Source organism: Neofelis nebulosa, chromosome 6 (genome assembly GCF_028018385.1).
Source record: "Neofelis nebulosa isolate mNeoNeb1 chromosome 6, mNeoNeb1.pri, whole genome shotgun sequence".
NCBI lineage: Eukaryota > Metazoa > Chordata > Mammalia > Carnivora > Felidae > Neofelis > Neofelis nebulosa.
Genome location: NC_080787.1, coordinates 6,443,930 through 6,457,926, shown reverse-complemented (window position 1 = coordinate 6,457,926; position 13,997 = coordinate 6,443,930). Strand labels below are relative to the sequence as shown.

Here is a 13,997-nt window from a genome sequence, read left to right as displayed (position 1 = left end):
TCCACCAGCGACTTCCGAAAATGGGAGGAAACTTAGGAGAGCCAAACGTTGGGTAAAGAACGAAGGTTGCGGCACAGGGCAGAGGTTCAATTCCCGTTGCTTCCAGCAGTGTTTTCCTTCGGCCTCGGGGTTCCTGGGCTGTGGGGGTGGAGCAGCGGGCAAACACGCGACCGCCTCTTCTAAGACGGGCTTCTGTCCGGGACGCGCCGCAGTGTCCAAGTCGTTCCTCGCCTTCCGTCACGTTCCTTCCCTCCACCCCTCCAGGTGTCCCCCACACCTGTCCGACCTCCCTTTGCCAGTTCTGCCATTCTTGCGCCCACTCGTCCGACCCGGCAGGGACGTGAACCCCGGGCAGTGCACCGCCCCCTCCCCAGCGACTCTCGGGAGTCCGCTTGCGTCCTCGCCCTGCTGTTTTTACCTCCACGTTCGGTCCTGAGCTCCGTCCTGTGTACGGGAGGGACGGACCAGGCACGCATGCGAGCGCGTGAGCGGCCTCTGTCACCGCAGGTCTTCGTGCGTGCATGACACGTGGTCGCACCTCGGCAGGGGCCAAGACGCGGGGACCATAAACGGGATGACGCGTCCCTTCGCAGTATGGGGTGAGAGTCAAAAATGTTAATAAAGACACGCTTTTGATAATGGCCAATTTCCAACAAGATCCAAAAGAGATCAAGAAAGGTAAGGTAGTAGTGTCACTGTCACGAGCGGCCTTAGTGTTCGTGCGGATCTTGGAGCTGGAGAGGGCAATGTGCAGATTGAATAAAAACACGCTAGCAGAGGATGGTTTCGATCCATCGACCTCTGGGTTATGGGCCCAGCACGCTTCCGCTGCGCCACTCTGCTACCTGCGGTGACAGCAGCCCAGACTCTCACTAATTAGTACCTCTTTTCGGGTGTCTACACTCTCTTCTCCGCCGGCTCTTCTACCGCCTTCCACTCGGGGTCCACCGCACATTTCCTTCTCAGACCTGCGACCACAGGGAATCCCTCACACGTCCGCGCCTTTGTACACACTCAGAAAACCCAGGGTCCGCAGCCCTTTCTCGGGAGCCCGCGTGGAGTTCTGGCGGGGGGTTCAAAGCTCGGAGCTCTCGCGCCATAACCTGCGCGCTCGTGGACCCGAAACTAGGTCGCCCTGCACCTGCGCCACCCAGGAGGGGGAAGGGGCGTGGGGCAGAGCCTGGGCTCGCTAGAGGGGAGGGGCGGGGCAGAGGGAGGGGAAGGATGGGGTGGGGACCCGGCTCGAGCAGAGAGAAGGGCAGGCTGGGACGGGGGCGGGGCGAGAGCGGAGGGAGGGGAGGGCGGGGGGCTGGGCGGGGTAGAGGGAGGGGCGCGCGAGGCGGGGGCGGAGCGAAGGCGGAGGGAGGGGGCGGGGCGGAGCGAGGGAAGGGGGCGGGGCATGCCGGGGTCGGGGGGGCGGAGAGAGCGGAGGGAGGGTCGGGGGCAGAGCGCGGGGCAGAGGGAGGAGCCACAAGCACTACTTGCAGAACCTCCACTACCGGGGTTGCAGGGAAGGGGCGAGCGCAGGACTCACAGGAGGCTCCGTGCCCTCTTCCCCTGCAGCGGGACGTCCTGCCTACACGAAATCTCCAATCTCTGGTCCCAACACTGAGTCGGTGTTTGGGAGAGAGTCTGTACGTATGTTGTGACCTTGGAGCAGAAACCGAGGCCCGGATCGCTTTCTAGGTATGTCTGGACCCGTTTCTGCCAGCGAGGCCTGGTTCTTCCCGACAAAGACTCCTGCCAAGCTGTTTTCAAACTTTCCCATGTCCTCATTTCTTACCTGACACCCTTTCGCTCTTCTTTCTTGTCCCTCTCATCGACCGTCTCTTCTTTCTCCCACCTTCCAGGGATGCCCCGAGAGCATCGTTGAAAGACTCTCTCCTCCGCAGGAGTATATGAAGCCTTCTCTCAGTTCGCGCAGGTGTTTCCGTCTTTCCTCCAGGCTCTTGGCCTTGGAGCTACAGAGCCCAAGGGGATCCTGCCTTGCTGGGATCTTCGCTCACATCTGAGCCCATGGCCACCTGCTGCGTACTTATTCAAAATCAGACTTCTCTCCTTTCAGCTTTATGGTTAAATGTTATATTCGTTCGTATGATTTGAATTGCTCCAAAGTTAAAAAACAAAACAAACAAACAAACAAACAAAAAGTCTGGAACATAGAAGGCGCCTGCTACTGGAGAGGTAGCATTTCCCCCACGTTTTGTTTTGAGTGGAAGCCAAGGTAACTTTGTGGTTCTCCTGGGGAGAGGTCACATTTGTAAGTGGATTTTTACAAAGGCAAGTTATCAATACTTCAGCCTTCTTTTTTTTTTTTTTTAAACAAATACAAGACAACAAATCTCCACCTTTATTTATTTACTTTTCAGTTTAAATCCTTGAGGGGTACAGCATCACACGGATTTTGTGGCCAATGGCTTTAGCAGGAAGGTTGCTTCGGAATTTGGCACGAACCATGCCACTGTTTCCATGAGCATGAGTCACTTTTCCCCAGATTACTCTGGTTTTATTCGGTTTGCCACAGGGAGTCACTGTGTTGTTCTTTGCTTTGTACACATAAGCACATCTCTTGCCTAGATAGAATTGTTTCATCTCGAGCATAAACACCTTCAATTTTAAGAAGAGCTGTGTGCTCCCTCTGGTTCCGGAGACCTCGCCTACAGCCAGCAAAAATGGCTTTGGATCACAGCCTTCCAGATGTATTTGTCGTTTCAGGAGTCCAGTTCCTAGCAGGCCTCCACAGGTTCCAAGACGGCGGAAAGAGGATAGATACTTCAGGCTTCTTAAGGAACCGTTTCTATCGCCCACTCCTTACTGCCTCATCGTCAGCTTCAGAACTGTCTTCCAGTTTCTATTCAGTTACTTAGGAAGGTCTGATTGAGAAGGCCCAAGTCACAATCACAGTTCAGCTCCAGCTGGAAGCCGCTAGAACCGCAGCTGATACTTCACCCCCAGAGCGATTCAGCTATTATTTCTCTCAAGGTTCTGAATATGGTATGTGATTCCCAAGAGGGCCGGATTTATGGGCCTGAACCTATGCAGTCACTGTCACCCCCAAACCCACACTTAGAAGGGCTCTGTCTTGGGGTTTATGCTCTGCAGATGCTGTTTCCCTTTAAATATGTTTTGCAGATGCTATTTCCCTTTAAATATGTTTTGTGAGGCTCATGGGGCATGGAGCGTGTTGAGGCTGGGGCTTTCGTTGAAGCCTGGGCTCTCCTGGCTCTTCCCTCCCAGAGATGGTTTTGTGCCAATTTGCCCTTCCCACTCCCCTTCCTGACCCCCTCTCCAGCAGTAAGCTCCCTAGGAGATCTGGGGGGAAAGGTTGTAGTCTCGCAGCTGGCGTTACCAGGGGACGCTGGGTGGGAGTCTTGGTGGGAGTGAGCCTCTAGCCCACCCCCATGCGGGTATATTTTAGTAATTTTAACAGCACGTTTCTCCCGCTCTTTGAGCCAGGGGTCCCCATTTTCCTTTGTCATTGGGTCCCGTAAATTATGTAGCTGGTCCATCTCCCCCAGTTTCCCAGGGCTCCCGTTCTCTTTCCTGGCCTCTCCACGGCCTTCTTTGCTATCTTGCTCTCACTTTTGGAAAGTCAGGAGCTGAATTTTCAACGAGGGAGCCTGGTGTTTTCGAGGGGAGATTGTGGAGTCTTCATTTTGAAATCCCACTGCTGAAGGCTGTGTAATCACCACCCGCGGTAGATTTTTTTTTTTTAATGTGGCCATCTACATGGAAGTGTACGGAACTGACCTCAAAGTGAATTTCGTTCCAGAGTGAAGACAAAATATAACTCAACGGTGAAGACAGAGGTTGACAAATTTGACTACATGAAAGTTAAGAACTGTTCTTTTAAAAATCATACTCAACACTCTAAGGGTAAACAGAAATATGCAAATAAAGAGAGAAAAACTCGACTAAATCTAAGTGAATATTCCGGAAGCAGTATGACAGAATTTAAGAGGTGGAAAATATGAAAGACTAATAAAGAGGCATGGAAAACAGATTAAAAGGTTCAAACAAGAAAGAGAACAGCTGTGCTTTGATTGTAGAACCAGCCAGTGACGGTTTAATGTTAGTCTACAGATCCTGAGATTAAAATATTTCAAAGTAGGTATTCTTTCTGTTAGCATAAGAAGATAGCACGATGCCTCTTAAAAGAAAGAAAAAAATGTAATCTCCAGAAAGTTACATATTAAAAGCTAAAAGTAAAATAGGATGTATGTTAATATAATTTTATGCAACAAAAAGACAAGATAATGAAAGGAAGAATAGTAGAATTACAAGCCAGTGAAATTTTGCCTCCAATTACCATAAAGCAAACTTTCTTTGGCACTGGAGGTATTATTTATATTTCATCGTGGTAATTGGTTTTTTTTTTTAAGTTTTTTATTTATGTTGAGAGAGACAGAGACAGCACAAGTGAGGGAGGGGCAGATACTGCGGTCTTGTTTTAATCAACAAACATTCAATAAGTATAATAGGGGAAAATGTCTTGAGTCAACGGAAAACCGGAAAACCGCATTCTCTCAAAGAATCCCCTCTGGGTTATCTAATTCTGATTCACTCGACAATTTGGCAATTGTGAATAGCTGGGAGCAATGGAAAATAATTCTTGTCCATAGACATACAAACTCTGTCTTGGACGGTAGAGGTTCAGATGACTTCCCTTCCCTGCTGTGCCAAAAGGCGGGGTCACATTTTCACATTTATTTCAGTATTCCTGAGCTATAAATATACCTACTCTTTGGATTCTCCTTTAAACTCATAAAATCTGCTGGATTCCTGTATTATGAGTTAAATAAAGCCTTTAACGTACGGTGGTTCTTATATCTGTATGAGTTACGGCTTTACTTTTATTGAAACTTATCTTTTCACTACTATATGCCAGACACAGTTCTAAGCAGTGAGAATGAGAAACTAAACTTCTGTCTTCAGAGAGCTTATTTTCTAGTGACACATAAAGAAAGTGTTGAACGGGCGCCTGGGTGGCGCAGTCGGTTAAGCGGCCGACTTCAGCCAGGTCACGATCTCGCGTCTGTGAGTTCGAGCCCCGCGTCGGGCTCTGTGCTGACAGCTCGGAGCCTGGAGCCTGTTTCCAATTCTGTGTCTCCCTCTCTCTCTGCCCCTCCCCTGTTCATGCTCTGTGTCTCTCTGTCCCAAAAATAAATAAAAAACATTGAAAAAAAAAAAAAAAAAGAAAGTGTTGAACAATTATTCTGTAAAGACCTTTTAAATCAATAAAGATATTTATTGTCTCAGTATTGAATTAGCCTATTAACCTTAAAAACAAAAACTGCCTATTATTTTTACCAGCGAAAGATGGGTTTATTTGGGAATAAAAGAGAATTGCAATCTGGCAAAACCATAGGCAAGCCCAGGGAACAAAGGAGAAATGTGCTTTTTTAAGCAGAAAAGGGGTGAGCTGGGAAGGCAGTTCCAAACCAAAGGTTTGTTGGGGCAAACCGGAAGTTGAAGCATGGTGGCTTCTCATTGGCTGGGCTGGGGTGGGGGGGGGGTGGACAGGAAGAACGTGTCTTCCCGGGGCTGGAATAGTAGAGTGGTGTCCATTTGCAAGGTCGAGTCTGTGCAAGGTTAAGTCCCTGTCTTTCTGTTGGGGCTGCAGTTGGCATGGTTGGGCTGAAAGTGGTCCTGGGTAGACTGGGGAGCCCATCCCCAGGACGTCCCCGAAGGCTCTCGGTCTTGTCACAAGAAAGCATTCAAGGACAGACCAGACATAACAGATGAGGGGTGCAAGTAGGAAGTTCATTAAAGTGGGAGCACACTAGAGATGTGAGAGTGAGTGAGCTCAGGGGAGAGCCGCCGTCAGGGGCTGGGTGTCTAGCTTTTACTGACAGTTGTTAACTAGGGGGTGGAATAGCTAGGATTTTTTTGGTGGGGGTAGGGTTTGGGGGGCCTTTTCTCCCTTACTTGGTGAGGGTTTCTGGCCTGTCTGGCGCCATCTGGCTTCTCGTGGCTTTGTTTTGGAGTGTTACCAGGACCGGCCTCTGACTTCCTTGCTGCTGGCCTCCAGACATCCTGTTAGAACCTAACTGCTTACTCTACCAGTATGGAGTTAGTTCGTCAATCAGTCAAATCGTGGAGTCTTTCATGACCTTGGCCATATCTCTGGTCTGCTAGGTTTTGACTGTTTCAGTTGACTTGTACATTGTATTGGGGTTGAGAAACAAATATTACATGCTGATTTTGAATTCCCTTCACACTGATGGGGGAGCGTGGGGCAAGCTGAGGGCAAAGTACAGGCTGGCACACCCCCGTCCCCAGGTGGGATATGTGTGATATTCCCAGGACACTCTTGGCTACCCAGGAACAAAGGAAAGGGGTGTAAGTGCTGGCCACGGAGATGTGGGAAACAAAGGCAGATGAAAAATTAAATTCCCTTACTGCCTACAGCCCACTAACATTCCTTGAAACTGCTAGAGTGACCTCCCGCTATGATCTCAGCTGCCTCGATGATGACACTTTGCTGGGGGCAAAAGAGAACCTTAGCTTAACATTATCTCAACCTCGAGGATCCTGTAAGTCTACCTCCTTTATCTCAACTGCCCCTAGATAGATGCTGGCAATCAGACTCCAAGCTTATGGCCCCTGGTATACATCTGAAGGGTCTCATGACTGAGGTTTTATTAAACGGCAGTTAGTGGCATTTCCTTAGCAACAGCTAGTCCCTCAAAGTCCTAGAAACCTTGCTTCCAAAATTCCTTAGAGACTTAACCTATCCCTGACCCCCTCCCAGCCTGAGGGTATATAATGAGTTACCTGTCACAACCCCATGCAGCTCTTCCTGCCCATGGGTCCTGTCCCCATGCTTTAATAAAATCACCTTTTTTTGCACCAAGGATGTGTCTTCAAGAGTTTTTTCTTGATTGTCGGCTCCGGACCACCCCACCATCACTCCAAAACGTCATCAACACTTACATACATCTGATAGTTTAAATAATCAAATAGGGACGGATAGAAAAAAAAAGATGCAGAACAAAAGAAGAAGAATACATTTGTTTTTATTAATTTTGGGAACACACGAGTCCATTAGAAAGTGTAGGGAAGGAAAAATTTTCATTCTATCCTCTAGGTTCTTTTGGCTGGTCTGTTAATTAAATTGACATAGGACAGATCAATAGGAGAAAACACACTTAATTTCATACAAATGGGAGCCCCAAAGACAAGAGACTCAGGGGCAAGTTGATTTATATGCCATTCTGAGCTAAGGAATGGGACAGGGGTTGGGGCTTCAACAAGAAGGAAGACGACTCACAGGAAGATGGGCAGAGCAAACTTTTGGTAAACAAATATCTGTCATGTGGTGCAAAGACAATGGGACACAGGAAGGACTTAGAACAAACAGGCCCTGTGAGCTCCCCCCAGCTCACCACCCCGTTCCACACTTTTTATAGTCTTTTCTGCTAATTGCTCTCTTCCTGGGCCAGGCCTTCTATCTACATTTTTCAGGCAGTTGAGTCAAATGCCAAAGTGGCACACCCGGGGTGGTCTATTCTGCTCCCCTTGAAAAGCATGTAAACTAAGGAAAGCATAAAAGGTTTTAAAGTGTTCTCCCTGACCACAGTACTGAAATTAAATACATATATCCCATTTTATACATAGGTAAACTGAGACAAGAGTCAGAACACAGTGACCTGATCAAACATGTCTCTCTCTCCACTCTCCTAATTAGCTTACTGTTAATCAGCTTATATAAGATTTCGCATGCGTCAAAAAATCATCAGAGACGTAAAAATGGACAACAGAAATTATTGGGTCCTTGCCTTAGTGAAGTGCTGGGCATGGTCTAGCAGACCCTCTGGGAATTATCCAGTTTTATAGGAATGGGCACCTTGGACTGACTTTTATTCATGAGGCTATTTTAGAACTCTATGGTGGTAGAGGTTAACTTATTAAGACAAATAATTTTGCAAGTGCTTCTTGTTTACATCACTGCAAAGGATTTTGCACGCTTGGAATACAATTCTGTCCAGGAGGAGAGAGGACCCCAAACATTGAGCTTTAGTGTGCTATAGGATATTAACCAGTTTTGCACCTGTTAGCAAATTGACTTCAGCCTTTCTGATTTGTGTGGTCTGTTCTTCCCATTCTCCTTTGAAACATTTCTAAGTGTTTACTCATTAACTAGTGAGACATAGGAAACCTTTGACATTGTGTTCATATGATATGTTTAGAAGTCAAGTTTTCAGGTTTTTAAAAAAAGACTTTATTTGCCAAGTAACCTCCACACCCAACATCGGGCTCAAACCCACAGCCTCAAGATCAAGAGTCACAGGCTCTACCGACTGAGCCAGCCTGGCACCCCAAGGCCTTGCCTTTTCATCTGATTGATAGCACCAATATATTGGAAGAGTTTCCAAGAGAGAAGGAGGAAGAAGTCCTGACTGAGATGTCAAGGGCATCTTGAGAGAGCACACCGCCCAAGGCGGGCAGGCGAAGTCTGAAAACAAGTTCATTGGCAGAAAGGAGGACTGGCAGCACATTTTCTAAGTGTTTGGAAGATAGAACACCACAGTTCAGAAAGGGCAATGGAGCAGGGGATTGGAGTTGTTGCTACACCAGCCACGTTAGCCAATAGAAAAGTGAAGGTGGCCGGGGTCTTGAGCAGCGGCCACTTGTCACATGGTTTGCTGGGGTGGGGTGGGGGGGAGGCCTACATGAAGTCTCCTTAATCCCTGGAGGATCTCGAGGGGGGACTTGTTCCCTAAATGTAGGGATGGAGGACACGTTCACAGATGGCCCGACTCATGCAAAGCGATCCCACACCACACTTTTGTGAGTCACGGGGCTTCAGGCACACACATCTGATTCAAGACCTTCACGTTTTCTACTACTTTGCGTTGCCTTGGAGACAGTATCTGGGGTGCTCTCTGTGAAGACCGACACCAACCCAAACCAGACAACTATCCCCCTCCCCAACCCGGCCCCCCACGGCCGTGCGCACAGACTAGGATCCTGGCACAGCTGTCTGCCAGTCGGGGCCTGCATGTTTCAGGGGTCCTCGTGGGAAACGACAGGTTTCTGCAGGCCATTAACTGGGGGAACTGACCAAGAACGCTCCTATGGGGCAGCAGGAAAAGGGAACATTGGTCGAGGCAGGAGGGATTTGAAAGACAACGTCTTTTTCAACTCAGGAGAGATTGTGAAGCCAGTCGTCCGTGCCCTCCTACTTCTCTCATTCTGTGCCCTCTGATGAGGCGCGCCCCGCATCACATCCCTTCTCGCCCTGCAGGCCGAAGGAATGGAAGGGGAGAGGAGAGGGGAGCCAGGAGGTGGCGCCGGGGGACCCTGGGGAGGGAACCCGAGGGCCGCGCAGGGACGTTCAAGGCCCCCGCGCGCCCTGGCCGGAGCCGGTGAGACGCGAAAACACCGCTGCGCCCCGGGGCCGGCTCCCCGCGGAAAAGCTCGTGCAGATGAAGGCGCGGGAGGGTCCGTGACCGTCCAGGGAAGCCCCCGAGGCACGGCGGGCGCACCCCGGCCCCGGTAGCACCTGCGGCCGCACCCCACGCCCTAAACGGGGCCTGCAGGCAGGCCCCCGGGACGCGCGCCTTCACCCCGCCGCCAGCGCGCAACTCTCCGCACCGCTCGTCCGCTTGTGCCTTCGGGTTTGCGGGTGCTTCGCCCCCGTGCCTTCTGGAAACAGAGCCCCGCCCCCTTCCTGCACGGAAGGGCCTCGGTCATTAATGGTACTTACCCCCCAAGGGTGTACGGTTCGTCAGGATGGCCGAGTGGTCTAAGGCGCCAGACTCAAGCACCTGCTTCCCGCCCTGGGACTTCTGGTCTCCGCGTGGAGGCGTGGGTTCGAATCCCACTCCTGACAGTGCTCGTTTTGGTTCTTGCCTCACTCATCATCACCCTTTGGTCCCAGGGCTCACTCAGAATGGGAGGAAAATTTTGCAAACCATGTATTGGGTAAGGGGTTAATATTCAAAGTTTGTAACGAATTCATACAACTTAATAACAAAGTAGCAACCGATCTGATTTAAAAATGGGCGGAGGAACTAAATAGACATTTGCCCAAAGACGACGTCCGAATGGACAACAGGCAAACGAAAAGGTTCTCAACATCACTAGCTGTCAGGGAAATGCGAATCCAACCCACAATGAGATATCACCTCACACCTGTTAGAATAGCCACCCTCAGCAAGAGGCTGTTGAAGGAAGGATGTGGAGAAAAGGGGGCCCTGGCTCACTGTTGGTGGGGGTGCAAACGGGGACAGCCGCTGCCCGAAACAGGGTGGAGTTTCCTCAAAAAAAGAAATAAATAAAAATAGAACTCTCATATGACACAGAAATGCCACTTCTGGGTATTTATTCAAAGGAAATAAAAACAGCATTGAAGAGACATAGGCACTCCCATGTTTAGTGCAGTATTATGCATAATGACCCAGATATGGAAGTGACCTTTGTCTGTCAATGCATGAATGGATCACGATGTGGGAGACATATATCTATACGTATATAATAGAAGAGTACTCAGCCAGGAGAAAAAAGGGAAATTCTGCCATTTGAATCAACATGGATAGACCCTGAGTATATTATGCTAAGTGACATGAGTCAGAGAGAGAAAGACAAATACTACATATAGGAGATATGTGGAATTAAAAACAAAATTGTGTCAGCAGAGAGTGGAGTGGTGGAATCCAGGAGCTGGGGGTGGGGGTGGGTGGGAGAGATACTCTAGGGTGTATATTTGCAACTAGTAGATAAATGAGTCCCGGAACCCTAAAAGACAGCACAGTGATTATAAACAACAAAACTGTGTTATGAACATTAAACTTGTCAAGAACCGAGATGCTGATTGTTGTCAGCACTAGAAGAGATGATAATTATGTGGCCAGCTAAGAACTCTGTTGTACACCTTAAGTGTTACACGATATTGAGCTTACACAATATTGTGTGTCAGATATATCTCTATTTTGAACACAGAAAAAAAAAAAAAAAAACTACTACAATGACTTTCCTAGGCAAGGCCAGCGGTGGAGCTGAGCTGGAATCCCACCGAGACACATCCCTGCCGGAGAAGTTGCTGGATAGTAATTCAGTAACAGGGGGACAAACTCGTATTCAATAGCAAAGCTGCAAACATCTAAGATCTGAAGTTTCAGACCAAGATGTTGGCCTACGCAGAACTTCATAGAATGCATTTTTTTTTTACCTTCAAAAAATGAATCACATAAATCACATAAAATCTCAGAGGGAGCTCTTACTGTTAGTGTGTTTGCACAGCGGGGCCACTTCTCCGCGACTGCTGACTTAAAGGTTTTCGCTCTCAGAGTTCACAGGCGGCACTGCAGACTTTGGGACGGAACTTTGGAACAGGTGCTTTTCCGCACGCGGGTTCATAATTCTCTCCTCAGTAAAAACCCCTCCCGCCTGTGGATGACTCGCCCGCCCGCGCACGCGGTTCCAGTTTCTGGGAAGAGGGAAGGGGTTGCGTCCCAACGTCCGTGAAAACACGCCCGTACTCTTTTGTGGCCGGTTACTTAGTCGCAGGCGGTTACGGGGGAGAATTTTCAATCCACGGAGAGGGGAACAAAACGGAAGTGTCAGAAGTGGGATTCGAACCCACGCCTCCATGCGGAGACCAGAAGTCCCAGAGCGGGAAGCGGAAGCTTGAGTCTGGCGCCTTAGACCACTCGGCCATCCTGACACCGCGGCGCGACCTCTGCCAAATCTGCTACTTGAGGTGCTTCCGCGCGTGCCCCGGGGCTCAGCGCCCGCGGCGTCTCGCGGAGGGACTGGGCGAGGCGCGGGATCGGAACCCAGAGACGTGACCGCGGAGGGGTACGGCGCCCGAGCCGCCCTTAACCTTTCATCTCGCTCGTCGGTTCACTCACCAGCGCTGTCTTCCGCCCTGCGGGGTCGCTTGGGCGCTGCAGGACAGTCCTGCCCCTCCTTTCTCCACGGCTCTCGGGTGCTTTTCAGTAAAAGTGACCCACCTTGGGCGGCAGCAGCTAGTCTGAAACATGTTTGCCTTCGGTGGCTGGAAAAACACCAGCCGACGGTGAAAATGAAATAGCCAAGAAGGAAAAGAAGTAACCTTGGTGCAACTACCGTTCTAGGACTAAGCCGTGAAAGAGAGGAGCACTTTAAAATTCCGATAAATAGGAGTATCGACAGGTTCCTGTAATCAGACCGCAAGGGTCTAGATCCATACAGCACACTTAAATTTGTGAGGCATCACTTTTAAATCTGTGATTTCTTCATCTCTGACTCTAAAGCTGCGTGGGAAATACCTTTTTTAAAAGGTGGGTTATTATTTGTAGATTTGACTCTTTTTAATGTGATTATGTTTCAGCTCGGCAATGACAACAGTATCGAAAATTAAGTGCATATCTTAATATATGCATATGCTGAATTTTTGCACTCGGCCTATACCGGTTTGAAGTCTATGTATATATTTTCTGTGGAATGAAAACTTCTGCATACAGGTTTAAAATATCGGAGATACTTGAAAGTAGATATTATTTTGAATGCCCCGTCATATGGAATTGCAGCAGAAAATATGCCATAATCCAACTGTCTTTCATAGATGGATTCCTCACAGCACAGTCAATATGTCATGAACTCGTGGATAGTACATTTCCTGACACCTCTTTGTTATATTGTATTTTACCAATTTTTTCCTTACCAGTTCAGGGGAAATTGGATAAGTGAAATCTGAAATAGTAGAGGCTTCTGAGTGCAGCCGCAAGAACGCCTGTGACAGATGGTATTTTCCAAAGATGGTCCTACTGAGAGATTTCATGCCACGGGTTCTTCTTTTAATGCGATTTTGACACATTTCCGCCCGAGGGTGGGGGACTGTGTTCCATCTCATTGGATCCAGGTAGATCTGCGATGCTTGGAACCGATGCTGCTGGGCTCCCAGTGTTAGCTCACCACTGCTTCCAACAGCCTTCTCTCAGGACATTTGTCCTCAGAACCCAGCCACCATGCTGCAAGGAAGCCCGACCTGGGCCACAGGAGACCCTGCAGGGGAACTGAGGTCTCCAGCCCGCACCAGCAGCGGCTGCCTGACACGTGGGGAAATGGTCCTTCGCATGATTTCCTGCCCCCAGCCTCACAGTCCTCCAGTGGGGTCTCCAGAAACCAGGAGCGGAGGCAAGCCGTGTCCTCGGTGCTCTGCCCAGATTCCCAACCAAGTCTGGGAGAGAATAAATGAGAGCTGTTGTGTCAGTTAAGCCATCACGTTTTAATGTGATTTTTTACGTGGCAATAGGTCGGGGGTGTCAGTCCAATCAGGAGAGAGACACCGCGCAGTAATTTGACAGGAAAAGTTGTTTGGTTGTTTATTTATTTACTTATTTTTCACGTTGTATTGAGATATGATTGACCTAGAACACTGTAAGTTTAAGATGGGCAACGTAAGGATCTGATATAGGAACGTATTGCAAACGATCCTTGAGCCAACATCTGTCACCTCGCATTGTGACAATTTTTTCCTTGTGATGAAGACTTTTAAGATCCACTCTCTCAGCAATTTTCAAGTACATATTTCAGTATTGCTAACTATGGTTGACATGTTTTACACGATATCCCCAGAACTCGTTTATCTTACAATGAACAGGGCAAGTTTTAATGTCAAGAATTGGTAACTAAAGGGAGGGTCGGAGGAACAAGGAATTGGCTAGGAACAAGTAAAGAGAACTGGGAAGACTTTAAGAAGAGCGACCCAGGGAGCAGTCACCACCCCTAGGGCTGAGAAAGCACAGGGGGAAGAGAGGGCCGAGATAAAGCCTGGAAGGGTGAGCCCTCTGCCCCTCCGCACCCCTAGCTAAGATCCAGCCTTGCTGTGGGGGACACAGCCGTGGCTCACTAAAGACCAGAGAAATCACCGTGGTGTTGTGCTGGCAGAACTTGTCAGAACTTGCGATCCCAGAGTCAGGGACGCTTCAAGGAGGGTGAGGAAAAATGAGCCCGGAGAAGGGCACCCGGCTGGCACACTCAGTAAAGCACCTGAGTTTTGATCTCAG

The 13,997-nt window shown here is 49.0% G+C and overlaps 3 non-coding genes and 1 pseudogene across 3 annotated transcripts; 1 reads left to right on the top strand and 3 right to left on the bottom strand.

The window, feature by feature from the left end:
• Positions 1 to 771: 771 nt before the first annotated feature.
• TRNAM-CAU (transfer RNA methionine (anticodon CAU)) lies at positions 772 to 843 on the bottom strand. Its single transcript has one exon. It is a non-coding gene; the product is annotated as a tRNA-Met (tRNA).
• Positions 844 to 2,134: 1,291 nt separating this feature from the next.
• Positions 2,135 to 2,823, bottom strand: LOC131515233 (large ribosomal subunit protein eL33-like; annotated as a pseudogene).
• Positions 2,824 to 9,732: 6,909 nt separating this feature from the next.
• TRNAL-CAA (transfer RNA leucine (anticodon CAA)) lies at positions 9,733 to 9,838 on the top strand. Its single transcript has 2 exons — positions 9,733 to 9,770; positions 9,793 to 9,838. It is a non-coding gene; the product is annotated as a tRNA-Leu (tRNA).
• A 1,727-nt stretch (positions 9,839 to 11,565) lies between these two features.
• TRNAL-CAA (transfer RNA leucine (anticodon CAA)) lies at positions 11,566 to 11,671 on the bottom strand. Its single transcript has 2 exons — positions 11,634 to 11,671; positions 11,566 to 11,611 (listed from the first exon to the last, which is right to left on the bottom strand). It is a non-coding gene; the product is annotated as a tRNA-Leu (tRNA).
• Between the last annotated feature and the right edge of the window lie 2,326 nt (positions 11,672 to 13,997).